Source organism: Rhinoderma darwinii, chromosome 7 (assembly GCF_050947455.1).
Source record: "Rhinoderma darwinii isolate aRhiDar2 chromosome 7, aRhiDar2.hap1, whole genome shotgun sequence".
NCBI lineage: Eukaryota > Metazoa > Chordata > Amphibia > Anura > Rhinodermatidae > Rhinoderma > Rhinoderma darwinii.
The window spans coordinates 144,705,038-144,731,416 of NC_134693.1; the positions used below are offsets into that span (position 1 = coordinate 144,705,038).

Genomic DNA, 26,379 nt, shown 5'->3' on the forward strand with positions numbered 1-26,379 from the left:
GCTGATATCAGTCACACATATGATGTAATGTCTCTGGAGGATATAATAGTACTGGAGTGATATAAGAGGAGCGGCTGATATCAGTCACACATATGATGTAATGTCTCTGGAGGATATAATAGTACTGGAGTGATATAAGAGGAGCCCCTGATATCAGTCACACATATGATGTAATGTCTCTGGAGGATATAATAGTACTGGAGTGATATAAGAGGAGCGGCTGATATCAGTCACATATGATGTAATGTCTCTGGAGGATATAATAGTACTGGAGTGATATAAGAGGAGCGGCTGATATCAGTCACACATATGATGTAATGTCTGGAGGATATAATAGTACTGGAGTGATATAAGAGGAGCGGCTGATATCAGTCACACATATGATGTAATGTCTCTGGAGGATATAATAGTACTGGAGTGTTATAAGAGGAGCGGCTGATATCAGTCACATATATGATGTAATGTCTCTGGAGGATATAATAGTACTGGAGTGATATAAGAGGAGCGGCTGATATCAGTCACACATATGATGTAATGTCTCTGGAGGATATAATAGTACTGGAGTGATATAAGTGGAGCGGCTGATATCAGTCACACATATGATGTAATGTCTCTGGAGGATATAATAGTGCTGGAGTGATATAAGAGGAGCGGCTGATATCAGTCACATATGATGTAATGTCTCTGGAGGATATAATAGTACTGGAGTGATATAAGAGGAGCGGCTGATATCAGTCACACATATGATGTAATGTCTCTGGAGGATATAATAGTACTGGAGTGTTATAAGAGGAGCGGCTGATATCAGTCACATATAGAAGGTTCTCAGCGCAGGAGAAATGTGACATAAAGTAGGGATCATGGGGGGGGGGCAGTTACTTTTTCACTGCTGATTCAGGGGTTTGTTTTATCTAAGGGAGGGGGGTGAATACTTTTTACAGCACTATACAGTAAAGCAAACATTTCCCGGGCTGCATCGGGTCAGGAGGGGCCGACAGCCGGTGCTCGCGATCCGCTGACAGATGCGCAGGAATAACGAGGAAATAAACAGCCCCCAACGCGGACGTCCACACTGCACGGTCGGCGCCTGGCGTTACCTGTGGTGACCTTGACTGTAGAGGTTTATGACACGGGGTCAAAGTGCGTCCAAATGTCAGAAGCTGGAAGGGGCCAAGTTCATCCCGGACATTCAGGAGAAGTCCAGAGGAAACCAGTCACCCCCCCCCCAGTCAGTCACCCCCCCCCCCCACAGTCAGTCACCCCCCCCAGTCAGTCACCCCCCCCCGTCAGTCACCCCCCCCCCCAGTCAGTCACCCCCCCCCACAGTCAGTCACCCCCTCCCCCAGTCAGTCACCCCCCCCCCAGTCAGTCACCCCCCCCCCCACAGTCAGTCACCCCCCCCCAGTCAGTCACCCCCCCTCCAGTCAGTATATATAACATCAGGAGCCCTCCTGCCCCCCCCCCAGTCAGTCCCCCCCCCCAGTCAGTGCCCCCCGTCAGTCAGTCTCCCCCCCCCCCAGTCAGTCAGTTCCCCCCCCCTCCAGTCAGTGCCCCCCGTCAGTCAGTCAGTCAGTATATATAACATCAGGAGCCCTCCTGCCCCTCCCCCACAGTCAATATTCGGATTTATCATCATTATTCTGTGGCGCAGGAAGCCGCATGCTTATGGGGTGTGATTATTATTGCAACAGCATCAGATTGAAGACAAGCTCCAGATAACAGCCGCTCAGGGCATTGCCAGGGTCTGATGATGGCTACAAAGACTTGTGGAAATCCCCCGCAGCCGGTCCGTGGCCTCGGATCCCACGTCACCTTTATGAGGCTCTGCGGTTCTGGGGCAGTTTCCGTATGACTCCGCACCTCTGTGTGCACAGACCGGCCTAGTCCTGCCCGCGCTACTGATTCCTGTCACCTGCAGCCATTGCCCTTCCTGCATTCCAGGCCTCTGAACACAACAACCTGCAGATTCCTGAGCCCTCAGGGTGGGGCGGACTGTGCAAGGAGCAGAAAGAAAAATATACACCCCCCAGATTAACACTTGAATGACAGGACCATATTACAAAGACCCCACATGTAGGGAGCCTATCCATTCACTAGAGCAGCGGTGACATCACTAAGAATGCCGCCTATCCATTCACTAGAGCAGCGGTGACATCACTAAGAATGCCGCCTATCCATTCACTAGAGAGCAGCGGTGACATCACTAAGAATGCCGCCTATCCATTCACTAGAGAGCAGCGGTGACATCACTGAGAATGCAGCCTATCCATCCACTAGAGAACAGCCATGACATCACTGAGAATGCAGCCTATCCATTCACTAGGGAGCAGTGGTGACATCCCTAAGAATACAGCCTATCCATCCACTAGAGAGCAGCGGTGACATCCCTGAGAATGCAGCCTATCCATTCACTAGAGAGCAGCGGTGACATCACTGAGAATGCAGCCTATCCATTCACTAGAGAGCAGCGGTGACATCACTGAGAATGCAGCCTATCCATTCACTAGAGAGCAGCGATGACATCACTGAAAAAGCAGCCTATCCATTCACTAGAGAGCAGCGGTGACATCACTGAGAATGCAGCCTATCCATTCACTAGAGAGCAGCGGTGACATCCCTGAGAATGCAGCCTATCCATTCACTAGAGCAGCGGTGACATCACTGAGAATGCAGCCTATCCATTCACTAGAGCAGCGGTGACATCCCTGAGAATGCAGCCTATCCATTCACTAGAGAGCAGCGATGACATCACTGAGAATGCAGCCTATCCATTCACTAGAAAGCAGCGGTGACATCACTGAGAATGCAGCCTATCAATTCACTAGAGCAGCGGTGACATCACTGAGAATGCAACCTATCCATTCACTAGAGAGCAGCGGTGACATCACTGAGAATGCAGCCTATCCATTCACTAGAGAGCAGCGATGACATCACTGAGAATGCAGCCTATCCATTCACTGGAGCAGCGGTGACATCACTGAGAATGCAGCCTATCCATTCACTAGAGAGCAGCGATGACATCACTGAGAATGCAGCCTATCCATCACTAGAGAGCAGCGGTGACATCACTGAGAATGCAGCCTATCCATTCACTAGAGAGCAGCGGTGACATCACTGAGAATGCAGCCTATCAATTCACTAGAGCAGCGGTGACATCACTGAGAATGCAGCCTATCCATTCACTAGAGAGCAGCGATGACATCACTGAGAATGCAGCCTATCCATCACTAGAGAGCAGCGGTGACATCACTGAGAATGCAGCCTATCCATTCACTAGAGAGCAGCGGTGACATCACTGAGAATGCAGCCTATCCATTCACTAGAGAGCAGCGGTGACATCACTAAGAATGCAGCCCATCCATTCACTAGAAAGCAGCGGTGACATCACTGAGAATACAGCCTATCCATTCACTAGAGAGCAGCGGTGACATCACTGAGAATGCAGCCTATCGATTCACTAGAGAGCAGCGGTGACATCACTGAGAATGCAGCCTATCCATCCACTAGAGAGCAGCAGTGACATCACTAAGAATGCAGCGGTGACATCACTGAGAATGCAGCCTATCCATTCTCTATGGAGCAGCGGTGACATCACTGAGAATACAGCCTATCCATCCACTAGAGAGCAGCAGTGACATCACTGAGAATGCAGCCTATCGATTCACTAGAGAGCAGCGGTGACATCACTGAGAATGCAGCCTATCCATCCACTAGAGAGCAGCAGTGACATCACTAAGAATGCAGCGGTGACATCACTGAGAATGGAGCCTATCCATTCACTAGAGAGCAGCGGTGACATCACTGAGAATGCAGCCTATCCATTCACTAGAAAGCAGCGGTGACATCACTGAGAATGCAGCCTATCAATTCACTAGAGCAGCGGTGACATCACTGAGAATGCAGCCTATCCATTCACTAGAGAGCAGCGGTGACATCACTGAGAATGCAGCCTATCCATTCACTAGAGCAGCGGTGACATCACTGAGAATGCAGCCTATCCATTCACTAGAGAGCAGCGATGACATCACTGAGAATGCAGCCTATCCATTCACTGGAGCAGCGGTGACATCACTGAGAATGCAGCCTATCCATTCACTAGAGAGCAGCGATGACATCACTGAGAATGCAGCCTATCCATCACTAGAGAGCAGCGGTGACATCACTGAGAATGCAGCCTATCCATTCACTAGAGAGCAGCGGTGACATCACTGAGAATGCAGCCTATCCATTCACTAGAGAGCAGCGGTGACATCACTAAGAATGCAGCCCATCCATTCACTAGAAAGCAGCGGTGACATCACTGAGAATACAGCCTATCCATTCACTAGAGAGCAGCGGTGACATCACTGAGAATGCAGCCTATCGATTCACTAGAGAGCAGCGGTGACATCACTGAGAATGCAGCCTATCCATCCACTAGAGAGCAGCAGTGACATCACTAAGAATGCAGCGGTGACATCACTGAGAATGCAGCCTATCCATTCTCTATGGAGCAGCGGTGACATCACTGAGAATACAGCCTATCCATCCACTAGAGAGCAGCAGTGACATCACTGAGAATGCAGCCTATCGATTCACTAGAGAGCAGCGGTGACATCACTGAGAATGCAGCCTATCCATCCACTAGAGAGCAGCAGTGACATCACTAAGAATGCAGCGGTGACATCACTGAGAATGGAGCCTATCCATTCACTAGAGAGCAGCGGTGACATCACTGAGAGTTCAGCTTATCCATTCACTAGAGAGCAGCGGTGACAACACTGACAATGCAGCCTATCCATTCACTAGAGAGCAGCGGTGACATCACTAAGAATGCAGCCTATCCATTCACTAGAGCGCAGCGGTGACTTCACTAACTATGCAGCCCATCCATTCACTAGAAAGCAGCGGTGACATCACTGAGAATGCAGCCTATCCATCCACTAGAGAACAGCTGTGACATCACTGAGAATGCAGCCTATCCATCCACTAGAGAGCAGCGGTGACATCACTAAGAATACAGCCTATCCATCCACTAGAGAGCAGCGGTGACATCACAGAATACAGCCTATCCATCCACTAGAGAGCAGCGATGACATCACTGAGAATGCAGCCTATCCATTCACTGGAGCAGCGGTGACATCACTGAGAATGCAGCCTATCCATTCACTAGAGAGCAGCGATGACATCACTGAGAATGCAGCCTATCCATCACTAGAGAGCAGCGGTGACATCACTGAGAATGCAGCCTATCCATTCACTAGAGAGCAGCAGTGACATCACTGAGAATGCAGCCTATCCATTCACTAGAGAGCAGCGGTGACATCACTAAGAATGCAGCCCATCCATTCACTAGAAAGCAGCGGTGACATCACTGAGAATACAGCCTATCCATTCACTAGAGAGCAGCGGTGACATCACTGAGAATGCAGCCTATCGATTCACTAGAGAGCAGCGGTGACATCACTGAGAATGCAGCCTATCCATCCACTAGAGAGCAGCAGTGACATCACTAAGAATGCAGCGGTGACATCACTGAGAATGCAGCCTATCCATTCTCTATGGAGCAGCGGTGACATCACTGAGAATACAGCCTATCCATCCACTAGAGAGCAGCAGTGACATCACTGAGAATGCAGCCTATCGATTCACTAGAGAGCAGCGGTGACATCACTGAGAATGCAGCCTATCCATCCACTAGAGAGCAGCAGTGACATCACTAAGAATGCAGCGGTGACATCACTGAGAATGGAGCCTATCCATTCACTAGAGAGCAGCGGTGACATCACTGAGAGTTCAGCTTATCCATTCACTAGAGAGCAGCGGTGACAACACTGACAATGCAGCCTATCCATTCACTAGAGAGCAGCGGTGACATCACTAAGAATGCAGCCTATCCATTCACTAGAGCGCAGCGGTGACTTCACTAACTATGCAGCCCATCCATTCACTAGAAAGCAGCGGTGACATCACTGAGAATGCAGCCTATCCATCCACTAGAGAACAGCTGTGACATCACTGAGAATGCAGCCTATCCATCCACTAGAGAGCAGCGGTGACATCACTAAGAATACAGCCTATCCATCCACTAGAGAGCAGCGGTGACATCACAGAATACAGCCTATCCATCCACTAGAGAGCAGCAGTGACATCACTAAGAATACAGCCTATCCATCCACTAGAGAGCAGCGGTGACATCACTAAGAATACAGCCTATCCATCCACTAGAGAGCAGCGGTGACATCACTTAGAATGCAGCCTATCCATTCACTAGAGAGCAGCGGTGACATCACTGAGAATGCAGCCTATCCATTCACTAGAGAGCAGCGGTGACATCACTGAGAATGCAGCCTATCCATTCACTAGAGAGCAGCGGTGACATCACAGAATACAGCCTATCCATTCACTAGAGAGCAGCAGTGATTTATCGCCCTCCCTGGGGGATCTTGTCGTCCTCACAGGTTAGGGGCAGGTTCCCTCAGCATAGACACCAGCGGCCTCCACTTCCCTCCTAATACCAAGGTCACCTGTGATGTTGATTCCATGTGTACACTGTGACGAAGCTGCTGCTGGGTGATCACACAATGCAGCCATTCTTCAGAAGAGAAGAAAATAAACCATAGGATCCCTGTGCATCTCCTCACACCGCCAGACACAAGCGAAATAACATCCTATAAATCTGTCCCAAATCTCCGTCATCTGAACTTCCCCAGGACTGAAAACTCAACGGAAAACAATGTGGAAACTGATACTGTCTGCTGAGCCACTGTATCTAATCCTATCATGTGTGATACTGTCTGCTGAGCCACTGTATCTAATCCTATCATGTGTGATACTGTCTGCTGAGCTGTGTATCTAATCCTATCGTGTGATACTGTCTGCTGAGCCGCTGTATCTAATCCTATCATGTGTGATACTGTCTGCTGAGCCGTGTATCTAATCCTATCGTGTGATACTGTCTGCTGAGCCGCTGTATCTAATCCTATCATGTGTGATACTGTCTGCTGAGCTGTGTATCTAATTCTATCATGTGTGATACTGTCTGCTGAGCCGTGTATCTAATCCTATCGTGTGATACTGTCTGCTGAGCCGCTGTATCTAATCCTATCATGTGTGATACTGTCTGCTGAGCCGCTGTATCTAATCCTATCATGTGTGATACTGTCTGCTGAGCCGTGTATCTAATCCTATCGTGTGATACTGTCTGCTGAGCCGTGTATCTAATCCTATCATGTGTGATACTGTCTGCTGAGCTGTGTATCTAATCCTATCATGTGTGATACTGTCTGCTGTGCTGTGTATCTAACCCTATCATGTGTGATACTGTCTGCTGAGCTGTGTATCTAATCCTATCATGTGTGATACTGTCTGCTGAGCTGTGTATCTAATCCTATCATGTGTGATACTGTCTGCTGAGCTGTGTATCTAATTCTATCATGTGTGATACTGTCTGCTGAGCTGTGTATCTAATCCTATCATGTGTGATACGGTCTGCTGAGCTGTGTATCTAATCTTATCATGTGTGATACTGTCTGCTGAGCTGTGTATCTAATCCTATCATGTGTGATACTGTCTGCTGAGCCACTGTATCTAATCCTATCATGTGTGATACTGTCTGCTGAGCTGTGTATCTAATCCTATCGTGTGATACTGTCTGCTGAGCCGCTGTATCTAATCCTATCATGTGTGATACTGTCTGCTGAGCCGTGTATCTAATCCTATCGTGTGATACTGTCTGCTGAGCCGCTGTATCTAATCCTATCATGTGTGATACTGTCTGCTGAGCTGTGTATCTAATTCTATCATGTGTGATACTGTCTGCTGAGCCGTGTATCTAATCCTATCGTGTGATACTGTCTGCTGAGCCGCTGTATCTAATCCTATCATGTGTGATACTGTCTGCTGAGCCGCTGTATCTAATCCTATCATGTGTGATACTGTCTGCTGAGCCGTGTATCTAATCCTATCGTGTGATACTGTCTGCTGAGCCGTGTATCTAATCCTATCATGTGTGATACTGTCTGCTGAGCTGTGTATCTAATCCTATCATGTGTGATACTGTCTGCTGTGCTGTGTATCTAACCCTATTATGTGTGATACTGTCTGCTGAGCTGTGTATCTAATCCTATCATGTGTGATACTGTCTGCTGAGCTGTGTATCTAATCCTATCATGTGTGATACTGTCTGCTGAGCTGTGTATCTAATCCTATCATGTATGATACTGTCTGCTGAGCTGTGTATCTAATCCTATCATGTGTGATACGGTCTGCTGAGCTGTGTATCTAATCTTATCATGTGTGATACTGTCTGCTGAGCTGTGTATCTAATCCTATCATGTGTGATACTGTCTGCTGAGCTGTGTATCTAATCCTATCATGTGTGATACTGTCTGCTGAGCTGTGTATCTAATCCTATCATGTGTGATACTGTCTGCTGAGCTGTGTATCTAATTCTATCATGTGTGATACTGTCTGCTGAGCCGTGTATCTAATCCTATCGTGTGATACTGTCTGCTGAGCCGCTGTATCTAATCCTATCATGTGTGATACTGTCTGCTGAGCCGCTGTATCTAATCCTATCATGTGTGATACTGTCTGCTGAGCCGTGTATCTAATCCTATCGTGTGATACTGTCTGCTGAGCTGTGTATCTAATCCTATCATGTGTGATACTGTCTGCTGAGCTGTGTATCTAATCCTATCATGTGTGATACTGTCTGCTGTGCTGTGTATCTAACCCTATCATGTGTGATACTGTCTGCTGAGCTGTGTATCTAATCCTATCATGTGTGATACTGTCTGCTGAGCTGTGTATCTAATCCTATCATGTGTGATACTGTCTGCTGAGCTGTGTATCTAATCCTATCATGTATGATACTGTCTGCTGAGCTGTGTATCTAATCCTATCATGTGTGATACGGTCTGCTGAGCTGTGTATCTAATCTTATCATGTGTGATACTGTCTGCTGAGCTGTGTATCTAATCCTATCATGTGTGATACGGTCTGCTGAGCCGTGTATCTAATCCTATCATGTGTGATACTGTCTGCTGAGCCGTGTATCTAATCATATCATGTGTGATACGGTCTGCTGAGCCGTGTATCTAATCTTATCATGTGTGATACTGTCTGCTGAGCTGTGTATCTAATCCTATCATGTGTGATACTGTCTGCTGAGCTGTGTATCTAATCCTGTCATGTGTGATACTGTCTGCTGAGCTGTGTATCTAATCCTATCATGTGTGATACTGTCTGCTGAGCCGTGTATCTAATCCTATCATGTGTGATACTGTCTGCTGAGCCGTGTATCTAATCCTATCATGTGTGATACTGTCTGCTGAGCCGTGTATCTAATCCTATCATGTGTGATACTGTCTGCTGAGCCGTGTATCTAATCCTATCATGTGTGATACTGTCTGCTGAGCCGCTGTATCTAATCCTGTCATGTGTGATACTGTCTGCTGAGCTGTGTATCTAATCCTATCATGTGTGATACTGTCTGCTGAGCTGTGTATCTAATCCTATCATGTGTGATACTGTCTGCTGAGCTGTGTATCTAATCCTATCATGTGTGATACTGTCTGCTGAGCTGTGTATCTAATCCTATCATGTGAGATACTGTCTGCTGAGCTGTGTATCTAATCCTATCATGTGTGATACTGTCTGCTGAGCTGTGTATCTAATCCTATCATGTGTGATACTGTTTCCTGAGCTGTGTATCTAATCCTATCATGTGTGATACTGTTTCCTGAGCTGTGTATCTAATCCTATCATGTGTGATACTGTCTGCTGAGCTGTGTATCTAATCCTATCATGTGTGATACTGTCTGCTGAGCTGTGTATCTAATCCTATCATGTGTGATACTGTCTGCTGAGCTGTGTATCTAATCCTATCATGTGTGATACTGTCTACTGAGCCCTGTATCTAATCCTATCATGTGTGATACTGTCTGCTGAGCCGTGTATCTAATCATATCATGTGTGATACGGTCTGCTGAGCTGTGTATCTAATCTTATCATGTGTGATACTGTCTGCTGAGCTGTGTATCTAATCCTATCATGTGTGATACTGTCTGCTGAGCTGTGTATCTAATCCTGTCATGTGTGATACTGTCTGCTGAGCTGTGTATCTAATCCTATCATGTGTGATACTGTCTGCTGAGCCGTGTATCTAATCCTATCATGTGTGATACTGTCTGCTGAGCCGTGTATCTAATCCTATCATGTGTGATACTGTCTGCTGAGCAGTGTATCTAATCCTATCATGTGTGATACTGTCTGCTGAGCCGTGTATCTAATCCTATCATGTGTGATACTGTCTGCTGAGCTGTGTATCTAATCCTATCATGTGTGATACTGTCTGCTGAGCTGTGTATCTAATCCTATCATGTGTGATACTGTCTGCTGAGCTGTGTATCTAATCCTATGATGTGTGATACTGTCTGCTGAGCTGTGTATCTAATCCTATGTGTGATACTGTCTGCTGAGCTGTGTATCTAATCCTATCATGTGTGATACTGTCTGCTGAGCTGTGTATCTAATCCTATCATGTGTGATACTGTCTGCTGAGCTGTGTATCTAATCCTATGATGTGTGATACTGTCTGCTGAGCTGTGTATCTAATCCTATGTGTGATACTGTCTGCTGAGCTGTGTATCTAATCCTATCATGTGTGATACTGTCTGCTGAGCTGTGTATCTAATCCTATCATGTGTGATACTGTCTGCTGAGCTGTGTATCTAATCCTATCATGTGTGATACTGTCTGCTGAGCTGTGTATCTAATCCTATCATGTGTGATACTGTCTGCTGAGCTGTGTATCTAATCCTATCATGTGTGATACTGTCTGCTGAGCTGTGTATCTAATCCTATCATGTGTGATACTGTGCTGAGCTGTGTATCTAATCCTATCATGTGTGATACTGTTTCCTGAGCGGTGTATCTAATCCTATCATGTGTGATACTGTCTGCTGAGCTGTGTATCTAATCCTATCATCTGTGATACTGTCTGCTGAGCTGTGTATCTAATCCTATCATGTGTGATACTGTCTGCTGAGCTGTGTATCTAATCCTATCATGTGTGATACTGTCTGCTGAGCTGTGTATATAATCCTGTCATGTAGGATTTTCGGATCAGCTGTACCGTTTCCAGATTGTCAGCTCTTGTGTCATGCGGTTGCTGTGAGTAAACATTGCGCTTCCTGTCGGTGACCCCGCTGTCCTCCATTCTGACTTTCCAGAATTACAGGGGCGGTGACTCCTCCTGACATTTTTCTGCCGTCACATGAGGTTTTATTCCTCTCACACCGGAGTCTCTGCAGGATCGGGGCACAGAGCCAGCTCTAAGGGTCCGAGGGACTACAAGTCTCAGCACAAACCACCAGACTCCCAACCTGTAGAACTACAAGTCCCAGCTGACTGTCCTATGGAATTACAGATCTCAGTGCACTTTGGCCTCTCCTGAGACATCCTCGAAGATATCCAGATACTGTAGGACTACAAGTCCCAGCAGACTCTCCCAACCGGCTTTTGTGGAACAACAAAACTTAATATTCCCGTCAAGTCCAAGCGCTGCAGCCTCACCTGCTGTAATGTTATGGAACGCGCTGTCACTTTAATGATGTAATCCCCGAGATACAGACACTTAGTACACAGGAAATGGGGCTGATATAACGGAGTAAACAAAGGAGCGCCGCAGCGCCAATCCCAGGAGGCCAACCCCCAGAGCAACGCACTCACTGCCCCACCCCGGTAGTGTGGTACTATAAGTCCCAGCAAAGCCTGACAGAAAAGTAGATGAAGTGGCTCCGGGTTTCCCTACCCCAGTACAGGGCTGCGAGGAGGCATCACCCCGGGATTACCCGCAGGACGTCAGGAGATTTACGAGGTTTCTTTGCTCCCAATATTTTCCCTTCAATTAATAAACACGACTCCGCGCTGCGCCAAAACGAGAGCGAAAATGGTGGAGCGCCAAAGAGCCGGCGCCAGGACCACGAAACGACACAAAGGGCCTGGGAGGGGGGCACATAATTATAGCAATATAACAAGTCCCTGACCCCTGGTAAATCTAATTCCTGGACTCATCGTCCTCTATCGGATGTTATCTGTACCCTGGAAAGCTGAGTGACAACCTGTACAGCTGCCGCAGGGGTCATCACCCAGCTTTCCTAGAGGCCAGAATGGCTAATCTCCATAATTCTTCCGTGGTATGGGAGGGGGCGTGCATGGCTACATAACCAGGATGACCGAAAACTGGATGACTGAGCTGTGATGGCGGCCATGGTGGTTGTCACCCAGCTTTCCCAGAAACAGAACTAATAAACATCTGACAGGAATATTTACCAGAGGGCGCAGTGTCTGCAGCCCCCGGAGCATAGGAGAAGTGACTGCAGGTGCGCGGCAACGTTTCTGGCTGGAGCGCCAGCTGTCCGGCAGAGTTCACTGTCCTCAGGTCCGGAAGCTTCTACTGAACCGCCGCAAGAACGATGGTCAGCCACACGCAGCAAGGGGGGGGGGTGACAACTATAATGTCTGATCCAAACATCTCAGGGAGAAAAATACAACATGGCGGATCAAACCTTCCACAGAGGGACAGCGGTCGCCCACAATAATGTGACCAGTTAATGGACAATAATCTCAGGGCTGCGTTGTGGGCGGATTCCTGTATACACCGGATATCACTGACCGCCCCTGCCGTCACAGACGTCTACAATAAACGCTAAAAAGAACCAATCTCTCCAGTCCGCGCCACGATCAGTCGGAAAAGCTCAATAATCATTCAAATCAGGAGTGTTCTCCAGCTGCAAAATCCAACAAGACAAGACCCCGGCAGAGAGAGGAAAGATCCCCGGCAGAGAGAGGAAAGATCCCGGCAGAGAGAGGAAAGATCCCCGGCAGAGAGAGGAAAGATCCCCGGCAGAGAGAGGAAAGATCCCCGGCAGAGAGAGGAAAGATCCCCGGCAGAGAGAGGAAAGATCCCCGGCAGAGAGAGGAAAGACCCCGGCAGAGAGAGGAAAGATCCCCGGCAGAGAGAGGAAAGATCCCCGGCAGAGAGAGGAAAGATCCCGGCAGAGAGGAAAGACCCCGGCAGAGAGAGGAAAGATCCCGGCAGAGAGAGGAAAGATCCCCGGCAGAGAGAGGAAAGATCCCCGGCAGAGAGAGGAAAGATCCCCGGCAGAGAGAGGAAAGATCCCCGGCAGAGAGAGGAAAGATCCCCGGCAGAGAGAGGAAAGATCCCCGGCAGAGAGAGGAAAGATCCCCGGCAGAGAGAGGAAAGATCCCGGCAGAGAGAGGAAAGATCCCGGCAGAGAGAGGAAAGATCCCCGGCAGAGAGAGGAAAGATCCCCGGCAGAGAGAGGAAAGATCCCGGCAGAGAGAGGAAAGATCCCCGGCAGAGAGAGGAAAGACCCCGGCAGAGAGAGGAAAGATCCCGGCAGAGAGAGGAAAGATCCCCGGCAGAGAGAGGAAAGATCCCGGCAGAGAGAGGAAAGATCCCGGCAGAGAGAGGAAAGATCCCGGCAGAGAGAGGAAAGATCCCCGGCAGAGAGAGGAAAGATCCCCGGCAGAGAGAGGAAAGATCCCCGGCAGAGAGAGGAAAGATCCCCGGCAGAGAGAGGAAAGATCCCGGCAGAGAGAGGAAAGATCCCCGGCAGAGAGAGGAAAGATCCCCGGCAGAGAGAGGAAAGATCCCGGCAGAGAGAGGAAAGACCCCGGCAGAGAGAGGAAAGATCCCGGCAGAGAGAGGAAAGATCCACGGCAGAGAGAGGAAAGATCCCGGCAGAGAGAGGAAAGATCCACGGCAGAGAGAGGAAAGATCCCGGCAGAGAGAGGAAAGATCCCCGGCAGAGAGAGGAAAGATCCCCGGCAGAGAGAGGAAAGATCCCCGGCAGAGAGAGGAAAGATCCCCGGCAGAGAGAGGAAAGATCCCGGCAGAGAGAGGAAAGATCCCGGCAGAGAGAGGAAAGACCCCGGCAGAGAGAGGAAAGATCCCGGCAGAGAGAGGAAAGATCCCGGCAGAGAGAGGAAAGATCCCGGCAGAGAGAGGAAAGATCCCGGCAGAGAGAGGAAAGATCCCGGCAGAGAGAGGAAAGATCCCGGCAGAGAGAGGAAAGATCCCGGCAGAGAGAGGAAAGACCCCGGCAGAGAGGAAAGACCCCGGCAGAGAGAGGAAAGATCCCGGCAGAGAGAGGAAAGATCCCGGCAGAGAGAGGAAAGATCCCGGCAGAGAGAGAGGAAAGACCCCGGCAGAGAGAGAGGAAAGATCCCGGCAGAGAGAGGAAAGATCCCGGCAGAGAGAGGAAAGATCCCGGCAGAGAGAGGAAAGATCCCGGCAGAGAGAGGAAAGATCCTGGCAGAGAGAGGAAAGATCCCGGCAGAGAGAGGAAAGACCCCGGCAGAGAGAGGAAAGATCCCGGCAGAGAGAGGAAAGACCCCGGCAGAGAGAGGAAAGATCCCGGCAGAGAGAGGAAAGATCCCGGCAGAGAGCGGAGCAGACATGGAGCTTACCTGCCCGGAGCTGAGGAATGTCCCTGGGGGCTGCAGGAGGCTGGAAGTTCTGGTCTGACCAGGAGGAGGTGAATGGATTCGGCTGCTGGAAGGAGAAGAATATTAGACACAGGGAGGAGCAGTGAACTCCACCCTCAGCCACAGGCAATTATTACACAATCTGCAGCTCCACGCACAGAAGGAGAACGCAGCCACCTACCTGCCCCCCTCCCACCAGCAGCAGAGCGGACCCCACATATTATAGGGAAAGGCCTGTAATCCGGCATCTGATGATCCAGAAAGTCTAATGATCCGTCACAGGACTGTAATATAATGCGGAATCTTACCAGAGAAGCAACAAGGAGACAGCGGCGGCGGCGTGTGCGGGGACATCGGATTCAGGACTATGAAGCTTCTCTGGGGTATCCTAAAATTAATATTTACGCCCCAGGACACATGATAAATGTCTGATCGCCGGGGGTCCCACCAATCACTAGAGCGTGCGGCTGTATTCTCTGTCTCTGGTGGAGACAGGTGAGCTCTGTGCTCGGCTAGTTCTGTTTGTCCCTTAGACTTTGAATGGAGCTGCACCGCGCGTGATCGACCAGCACTATGATCAAGCTCCTCCTCCCCGCCGATGTGGAGTGAGTCGGAACGGGGGAAGTAGAAACCCTGGTGTGGGGCCCCCAGCGATCAGATATCAATCACCCTTCCTGTGAATAGGGAAGAAATGTTAATATTGGGAAAACCCCTTTAAGGCTGAATTCACACACAGGGTTTTTTACAGCTTTTTTTTTTTAGCTCTTAAGGCTGGGTTCACACGACCTCTTTTCAGACGTAATGGTGGTGTTTTACGCCTCGAATTACGCCTGAAAAGACTACTCCAATACGTCGGCAAACATCTGCCCACTGCTTTCAATGGGTTTGCCGATGTTCTGTGCCGACGAGCTGTCATTTTACACGTCGCTGTCAAAAGTCAGCGTGTAGGAAAGACGGCTCATCAAAAGAAGTGCAGGACACTTATATACATTATATGCGGGGCACTTATATACATTACATGCGGGACACTTATATACATTATATGCGGGACACTTATATACATTATATGCGGGACACTTATATACATTATATGCGGGACACTTATATACATTATATGCGGGACCCTTATATACATTATATGCGGGACACTTATATACATTATATGCAGGACACTTATATACATTATATACAGGACACTTCTATACATTATATGCGGGACACTTATATACATTATATGCGGGACACTTATATACATTATATGCGGGACCCTTATATACATTATATGCGGGACACTTATATACATTATATGCAGGACACTTATATACATTATATACAGGACACTTCTATACATTATATGCGGGACACTTATATACATTATATGCGGGACACTTATATACATTATATGCGGGACACTTATATACATTACATGCGGGACACTTCTATACATTATATGCGGGACACTTATATACATTATATGCGGGACACTTATATACATTATATGCGGGACACTTATATACATTATATGCGGGACACTTCTATACATTATATGCGGGACACTTCTATACATTATATGCGGGACACTTATATACATTATATGCGGGACACTTATATACATTATATGCGGGACACTTCTATACATTATATGCGGGACACTTCTATACATTATATGCGGGACACTTATATACATTATATGCGGGACACTTCTATACATTATATGCCGGACACTTATATACATTATATGCGGGACACTTATATACATTACATGCGGGACACTTATATACATTATATGCGGGACACTTATATACATTATATGCGGGACACTTCTATACATTATATGCGGGGCACTTATATACATTACATGCGGGACACTTATATACATTATATGCGGGACACTTATATACATTATATGCGGGACACTTATATACATTATATGCGGGACACTTATATACATTATATGCGGGACACTTATATACATTATATGCGGGACACTTCTATACATTATATGCGGGACACTTATATACATTATATGCGGGACACTTCTATACATTATATGCCGGACACTTATATACATTATATGCGGGACACTTATATACATTACATGCGGGACACTTATATACATTATATGCGGGACACTTATATACATTATATGCGGGACACTTCTATACATTATATGCGGGGCACTTATATACATTACATGCGGGACACTTATATACATTATATGCGGGACACTTATATACATTATATGCGGGACACTTATATACATTATATGCGGGACACTTATATACATTATATGCGGGACACTTATATACATTATATGCGGGACACTTATATACATTATATGCAGGGCACTTCTATACATTATATGCAGGACACTTATATACATTATATGCGGGACACTTATATACATTATATGCAGGACACTTATATACATTATATGCGGGACACTTATATACATTATATACGGGACACCTATATACATTATATGCGGGACACTTCTATACATTATATGCGGGACACTTATATACATTATATACGGGACACTTATATACATTATATGCAGGACACTTATATACATTATATGCGGGACACTTATATACATTATATGCGGGACACTTATATACATTATATACGGGACACTTATATACATTATATGCAGGACACTTATATACATTATATGCGGGACACTTATATACATTATATGCGGGACACTTATATACATTATATGCGGGACACTTATATACATTATATGCGGGACACTTATATACATTATATGCGGGACACTTCTATACATTATATGCCGGACACTTATATACATTATATGCCGGACACTTATATACATTATATGCCGGACACTTATATACATTATATGCGGGACACTTATATACATTATATGCCGGACACTTATATACATTATATGCGGGACACTTATATACATTATATGCCGGACACTTCTTGGGACGTAATTGGAGCCGTTTTTCATTGACTCCATTGAAAAACATCTCCAATTACGTCCGTAAAAGACACCGCGAAAAACGCGTGTACGAGCAATTATGTCTGAAATTCAGGAGCTGTTTTCTCCTGAACCTCCGTAATTTCAGACGTATTTGCCGTTATCGTGTGCACATCCCCTAAATGTTACTTGAAAGTCTCTACAGTGAATTAGTGAACAGGCTACGTGCGAGGCTTTCTGCTTGTGGCGTTTTGGGGTCAGTGGTGTAAATGATGGCGTCTTTCCCGTAGGCTTTCTTTATAGGACTTCAAAAAACGGCCAGAAAAAAAGAATGTTACAAACGGACACCAAATATAAATTGCTGAGTGACGGAGGCCCAGAGGTTCAGAGACTTTTCTATGACGTCTGATAATCCGACATCGAGTAACTGGAAAGTGTTAAGATTCAGACACGAAACGTGAAGTTTCCACGTGAGCGAGATAACGCAATTAACGTTTTAATATGTGACGCGCGGCGCAGTTCTCAAAGTGCTCGTCTACCCGTGGAGGAACAAAGCTTAAAGGAACGCTCCAGGGAAATCTGATATAAAGCGGAGATTTACTGCGTGAATTGCACCAAATTTCAGTTTTAGGCCATGTTCACACACGCGGTTTATGATGCTTTTCTTTTTTCGGCAAACACAGGAAAGGGCACAAAAGAAAGGAGATGATCAGTCTTTACTTTATAACTTTCCTTCCTTTTTGGATCCACTTCTGACTTTTGCTAAAAAACCTAACCAAAAACTGCATCAAATCTGCGGGTGAATTGCGGTCCCGTTCATTTCTATGGGCCCATTCACACGACCGTGGTTTTCACAGTCCGTGCAGGAGCCTGGACCACAAAAAGATAGGACATGTCTTATTACGGCCGTGTTTGGAGGTCCAGGCGCATAGAAATGAACGCACACGGCCATGTGCACGGCCCGCGACTCAACAATTCTCATAAAATGCGCCGAATTTATAAACAACATGCGCTATGTTTTCCCCCCACAAAATATTTGTATAAAGTACGGCAGCCATGAAGTGTCAGAGATAAGAGAAAACCGTGTCTCTGCGTGCGCCATTTTCCATATCTCATAAAATGATGCATTTTCTGACACGATTGATAAAGGTCTCCCACTGTGCTATACCGGGTGCGGGGCCTGAGGGGGCGGAGCACGACTTCTATTCATTTTTATTGTCATGCTCCACCCCTCAGGCCTTGCACTGAGCAGAACACATAGGATTAGTTTCACCCGGACTGTTCCTTTAACAACACAGAAACCAGGAAAAAAAAGTGCTAAAATAACATCAAATGGACTGTGACGAATCCCGAATAAGTTACCACAGTAACCAACGACGCGCTGCCGACATGATGGAAATGTATGAGGACGAGTGATCGGAGTAACGAGCGATCATCCCCAGACATTACTGATCATTGCCCGGTGTAACCAACGACGCGCTGCCGACATGATGGAAATGTATGAGGATGAGTGATCAGAGTAACGAGCGATCATCCCCAGACATTACTGATCATTGCCCGGTGTAACCAACGACGCGCTGCCGACATGATGGAAATGTATGAGGACGAGTGATCGGAGTAACGAGCGATCATCCCCAGACATTACTGATCATTGCCCGGTGTAACCAACGACGTGCTGCCGACATGATGGAAATGTATGAGGACGAGTGATCGGAGTAACGAGCGATCATCCCCAGACATTACTGATCATTGCCCGGTGTAAACAACGACGCGCTGCCGACATGATGGAAATGTATGAGGACGAGTGATCGGAGTAACGAGCGATCATCCCCAGACATTACTGATCATTGCCCGGTGTAAACAACGACGCGCTGCCGACATGATGGAAATGTATGAGGACGAGTGATCGGAGTAACGAGCGATCATCCCCAGACATTACTGATCATTGCCCGGTGTAACCAACGACGTGCTGCCGACATGATGGAAATGTATGAGGACGAGTGATCGGAGTAACGAGCGATCATCCCCAGACATTACTGATCATTGCCCGATGTAAACAACGATGTGCTGCCGACATGATGGAAATGTATGAGGACGAGTGATCGGAGTAACGAACGATCATCCCCAGACATTACTGATCATTGCCCGGTGTAACCAACGACGCGCTGCCGACATGATGGAAATGTATGAGGACGAGTGATCAGAGTAACGAGCGATCATCCCCAGACATTACTGATCATCCCCCGGTGTAACCAACGACGTGCTGCCGACATGATGGAAATGTATGAGGACGAGTGATCGGAGTAACGAGCGATCATCCCCAGACATTACTGATCATTGCCCGGTGTAAACAACGACGTGCTGCCGACATGATGGAAATGTATGAGGACGAGTGATCGGAGTAACGTGCGATCATCCCCAGACATTACTGATCATTGCCCGGTGTAAACAACGACGTGCTGCCGACATGATGGAAATGTATGAGGACGAGTGATCGGAGTAACGAGCGATCATCCCCAGACATTACTGATCATCCCCCGGTGTAACCAACGACGCGCTGCCGACATGATGGAAATGTATGAGGACGAGTGATCGGAGTAACGAGCGATCATCCCCAGACATTACTGATCATTGCCCGGTGTAACCAACGACGCGCTGCCGACATGATGGAAATGTATGAGGACGAGTGATCGGAGTAACGAGCGATCATCCCCAGACATTACTGATCATTGCCCGGTGTAACCAACGACGCGCTGCCGACATGATGGAAATGTATGAGGATGAGTGATCAGAGTAACGAGCGATCATCCCCAGACATTACTGATCATTGCCCGGTGTAACCAACGACGCGCTGCCGACATGATGGAAATGTATGAGGACGAGTGATCGGAGTAACGAGCGATCATCCCCAGACATTACTGATCATTGCCCGGTGTAACCAACGACGTGCTGCCAACATGATGGAAATGTATGAGGACGAGTGATCGGAGTAACGAGCGATCATCCCCAGACATTACTGATCATTGCCCGGTGTAAACAACGACGCGCTGCCGACATGATGGAAATGTATGAGGACGAGTGATCGGAGTAACGAGCGATCATCCCCAGACATTACTGATCATTGCCCGGTGTAACCAACGACGTGCTGCCGACATGATGGAAATGTATGAGGACGAGTGATCGGAGTAACGAGCGATCATCCCCAGACATTACTGATCATTGCCCGGTGTAAACAACGACGCGCTGCCGACATGATGGAAATGTATGAGGACGAGTGATCGGAGTAACGAGCGATCATCCCCAGACATTACTGATCATTGCCCGGTGTAAACAACGACGCGCTGCCGACATGATGGAAATGTATGAGGACGAGTGATCGGAGTAACGAGCGATCATCCCCAGACATTACTGATCATTGCCCGGTGTAACCAACGACGTGCTGCCGACATGATGGAAATGTATGAGGACGAGTGATCGGAGTAACGAGCGATCATCCCCAGACATTACTGATCATTGCCCGATGTAAACAACGATGTGCTGCCGACATGATGGAAATGTATGAGGACGAGTGATCGGAGTAACGAACGATCATCCCCAGACATTACTGATCATTGCCCGGTGTAACCAACGACGCGCTGCCGACATGATGGAAATGTATGAGGACGAGTGATCAGAGTAACGAGCGATCATCCCCAGACATTACTGATCATCCCCCGGTGTAACCAACGACGTGCTGCCGACATGATGGAAATGTATGAGGACGAGTGATCGGAGTAACGAGCGATCATCCCCAGACATTACTGATCATTGCCCGGTGTAAACAACGACGTGCTGCCGACATGATGGAAATGTATGAGGACGAGTGATCGGAGTAACGAGCGATCATCCCCAGACATTACTGATCATTGCCCGGTGTAACCAACGACGCGCTGCCGACATGATGGAAATGTATGAGGACGAGTGATCGGAGTAACGAGCGATCATCCCCAGACATTACTGATCATTGGCCGGTGTAACCAACGACGCGCTGCCGACATGATGGAAATGTATGAGGACGAGTGATCGGAGTAACGAGCGATCATCCCCAGACATTACTGATCATTGCCCGGTGTAAACAACGACGCGCTGCCGACATGATGGAAATGTATGAGAACGAGTGATCAGAGTAACGAGCGATCATCCCCAGACATTACTGATCATTGCCCGGTGTAAACAACGACGCGCTGCCGACATGATGGAAACGTATGAGGACGAGTGATCGGAGTAACGAGCGATCATCCCCAGACATTACTGATCATTGCCCGGTGTAAACAACGACGCGCTGCCGACATGATGGAAATGTATGAGGACGACTGATCGGAGTAACGAGCGATCATCCCCAGACATTACTGATCATTGCCCGATGTAACCAACGACGCGCTGCCAACATGATTGAAATGTATGAGGACGAGTGATCGGAGTAACGAGCGATCATCCCCAGACATTACTGATCATTGCCCGGTGTAAACAACGACGCGCTGCCGACATGATGGAAATGTATGAGGACGACTGATCGGAGTAACGAGCGATCATCCCCAGACATTACTGATCATTGCCCGGTGTAAACAACGACGTGCTGCCGACATGATGGAAATGTATGAGGACGAGTGATCGGAGTAACGTGCGATCATCCCCAGACATTACTGATCATTGCCCGGTGTAAACAACGACGCGCTGCCGACATGATGGAAATGTATGAGGACGAGTGATCGGAGTAACGAGTGATCATCCCCAGACATTACTGATCATTGCCCGGTGTAAACAACGACGCGCTGCCGACATGATGGAAATGTATGAGGACGAGTGATCGGAGTAACGTGCGATCATCCCCAGACATTACTGATCATTGCCCGGTGTAAACAACGACGTGCTGCCGACATGATGGAAATGTATGAGGACGAGTGATCGGAGTAACGAGCGATCATCCCCAGACATTACTGATCATCCCCCGGTGTAACCAACGACGCGCTGCCGACATGATGGAAATGTATGAGGACGAGTGATCGGAGTAACGAGCGATCATCCCCAGACATTACTGATCATTGCCCGGTGTAACCAACGACGCGCTGCCGACATGATGGAAATGTATGAGGACGAGTGATCGGAGTAACGAGCGATCATCCCCAGACATTACTGATCATTGCCCGGTGTAACCAACGACGCGCTGCCGACATGATGGAAATGTATGAGGACGAGTGATCGGAGTAACGAGCGATCAGCCCCAGACATTACTGATCATCCCCCGGTGTAACCAACGACGCGCTGCCGACATGATGGAAATATATGAGGACGAGTGATCGGAGTAACGAGCGATCATCCCCAGACATTACTGATCATTGCCCGGTGTAACCAACGACGCGCTGCCGACATGATGGAAATGTATGAGGACGAGTGATCGGAGTAACGAGCGATCATCCCCAGACATTACTGATCATTGCCCGGTGTAAACAACGACGCGCTGCCGACATGATGGAAATGTATGAGGATGAGTGATCAGAGTAACGAGCGATCATCCCCAGACATTACTGATCATTGCCCGGTGTAACCAACGACGCGCTGCCGACATGATGGAAACGTATGAGGACGAGTGATCGGAGTAACGAGCGATCATCCCCAGACATTACTGATCATTGCCCGGTGTAACCAACGACGCGCTGCCGACATGATGGAAATGTATGAGGACGAGTGATCGGAGTAACGAGCGATCATCCCCAGACATTACTGATCATTGCCCGGTGTAACCAACGACGCGCTGCCGACATGATGGAAATGTATGAGGACGAGTGATCGGAGTAACGAGCGATCATCCCCAGACATTACTGATCATTGGCCGGTGTAACCAACGACGCGCTGCCGACATGATGGAAATGTATGAGGACGAGTGATCGGAGTAACGAGCGATCATCCCCAGACATTACTGATCATTGCCCGGTGTAAACAACGACGCGCTGCCGACATGATGGAAACGTATGAGGACGAGTGATCGGAGTAACGAGCGATCATCCCCAGACATTACTGATCATTGCCCGGTGTAACCAACGACGCGCTGCCGACATGATGGAAATGTATGAGGACGAGTGATCGGAGTAACGAGCGATCATCCCCAGACATTACTGATCATTGCCCGGTGTAAACAACGACGCGCTGCCGACATGATGGAAATATATGAGGACGAGTGATCGTCGTAACGAGCGATCATCCCCAGACATTACTGATCATCCCCCGGTGTAAGCAACGACGCGCTGCCGACATGATGGAAATGTATGAGGACGAGTGATCGGAGTAACGAGCGATCATCCCCAGACATTACTGATCATTGCCCGGTGTAACCAACGACGCGCTGCCGACATGATGGAAATGTATGAGGACGAGTGATCGGAGTAACGAGCGATCATCCCCAGACATTACTGATCATTGGCCGGTGTAACCAACGACGCGCTGCCGACATGATGGAAATGTATGAGGACGAGTGATCGGAGTAACGAGCGATCATCCCCAGACATTACTGATCATTGCCCGGTGTAAACAACGACGCGCTGCCGACATGATGGAAATGTATGAGAACGAGTGATCAGAGTAACGAGCGATCATCCCCAGACATTACTGATCATTGCCCGGTGTAAACAACGACGCGCTGCCGACATGATGGAAACGTATGAGGACGAGTGATCGGAGTAACGAGCGATCATCCCCAGACATTACTGATCATTGCCCGGTGTAACCAACGACGCGCTGCCGACATGATGGAAATATATGAGGACGAGTGATCGTCGTAACGAGCGATCATCCCCAGACATTACTGATCATCCCCCGGTGTAAGCAACGACGCGCTGCCGACATGATGGAAATGTATGAGGACGAGTGATCGGAGTAACGAGCGATCATCCCCAGACATTACTGATCATTGCCCGGTGTAACCAACGACGCGCTGCCGACATGATGGAAATGTATGAGGACGAGTGATCGGAGTAACGAGCGATCATCCCCAGACATTACTGATCATTGCCCGGTGTAACCAACGACGCGCTGCCGACATGATGGAAATGTATGAGGACGAGTGATCGGAGTAACGAGCGATCATCCCCAGACATTACTGATCATTGCCCGGTGTAACCAACGACGCGCTGCCGACAAGATGGAAATGTATGAGGACGAGTGATCAGAGTAACGAGCGATCATCCCCAGACATTACTGATCATTGCCCGGTGTAACCAACGACGCGCTGCCGACATGATGGAAATGTATGAGGACGAGTGATCAGAGTAACGAGCGATCATCCCCAGACATTACTGATCATTGCCCGGTGTAACCAACGACGTGCTGCCGACATGATGGAAATGTATGAGGACGAGTGATCGGAGTAACGAGCGATCATCCCCAGACATTACTGATCATCCCCCGGTGTAACCAATGACGTGCTGCCGACATGATGGAAATATATGAGGACGAGTGATCAGAGTAACGAGCGATCATCCCCAGACATTACTGATCATTGCCCGGTGTAAACAACGACGCGCTGCCGACATGATGGAAATGTATGAGGACGAGTGATCGGAGTAACGAGCGATCATCCCCAGACATTACTGATCATTGCTCCTTGTGAAAAGAGCAAACGAGCGTCTATCAACTTGGATCTTTTAAGGGGTTTTCCCATCTTGGACATTTATGGCATATCCGCAGATGTGGGTCCGCTGCCTCCCGGCCACTTCTTGGTTAGGTGATCGGGAGTTACGGAAACAGCCGGGTGCTCGCTATGCTACGCTGTTTCCGTAACTCTCGATCACCCAACCAGGAAGAGGCCGGGGGACAGCGAGAGCGGAGTAAGCTAGAACGGGGTTTAAGGAGGCCCCTTTCTAGATAGGTGCAGGTCCCAGAGGTGGGACACGCATCTATCAGACTTTTATGGCATATCCTGTGGATATGCCATAATTCTCCAAGACGGGAAAACCCCTTTTAGACCAGAGCTGCACCTAGACGTTTTGAAGTATTACATAATTTAATTTAACTATTGAAGTACAGCCGAAGTCCAATTGAGTACATTGAGTTGCATGCAATCTTGGACCGCAGCTGTCGCTCAATAGTTAAAATCAATTGTAGTACTACAAAAGTCTAGGTGTAGCCCTCATCCTGACATAGTCCTGCTCACACAGCTGATGTGTTTCCTACAATTATTGACTTGATCTATTTTTTAGTTCAATGGAAGCTATATATATATCTGTATGTAGCGAGCTCCCCCTAGTGGTGGCTGCAGGCAGCAGAATGTTATCATGTAACTCTATGGGAGCTGTATATATCTGTATGTAGTGAGCTCCCCCTAGTGGTGGCTGCAGGCAGCAGAATGTTATCATGTAACTCTATGGGAGAAGTATATATTTGTATGTAGTGAGCTCCCTCTAGTGGTGGCTGCAGAGTGCTACCTCTTAAAGGGATTTTAGCACTTATAGTTGTTTTTACTTTCACTAGATACTAAAAAACATATTTCTTTAAACATACATTTTACAATACTTTTATTTCTGCACATGATTATGGGGCAGCCGACTTGCCTGAGCTGTTAGTAACATCATTTAGAGATCGGCTTTACAGCAGCCACATGGACCATAAGAAACAACAGTCTGGAGTTCACCTATTGCCTTTTATGGGAGAGTGTAGTGGGCATGCTCTGTGACCTATTCAGAGGCTCCTGTGCCGGGGAGGGGGAGGGAAGCTGTGTCCATAACCTATTATACATGATGGATCCTGTGTTATCATGACCACTGACAGCCTGGATTACTCACCCCCCTCCCCCCCCCACGACGGCCGCAGCCATGGAATCCGTGAGCTCTGGTCTGCATCTCCTCCTCAGGAGACGCCAGCGCTCGCTTCTGCTTCGCTCTGCTGTGTTCCGTAAGAAA

At 48.0% G+C, this 26,379-nt stretch overlaps 1 protein-coding gene across 1 annotated transcript in view; it reads right to left on the minus strand.

The window, feature by feature from the left end:
• Positions 1–26,379, minus strand: part of MST1R (macrophage stimulating 1 receptor) — a 101,399-nt gene that overhangs the window by 71,162 nt on the left and 3,858 nt on the right. The window contains exon 2 of the mRNA XM_075831979.1: positions 14,482–14,566. The gene's annotated coding sequence lies outside the window, so the exon portion shown is untranslated. The remainder of the gene's footprint in view (positions 1–14,481; positions 14,567–26,379) is intronic.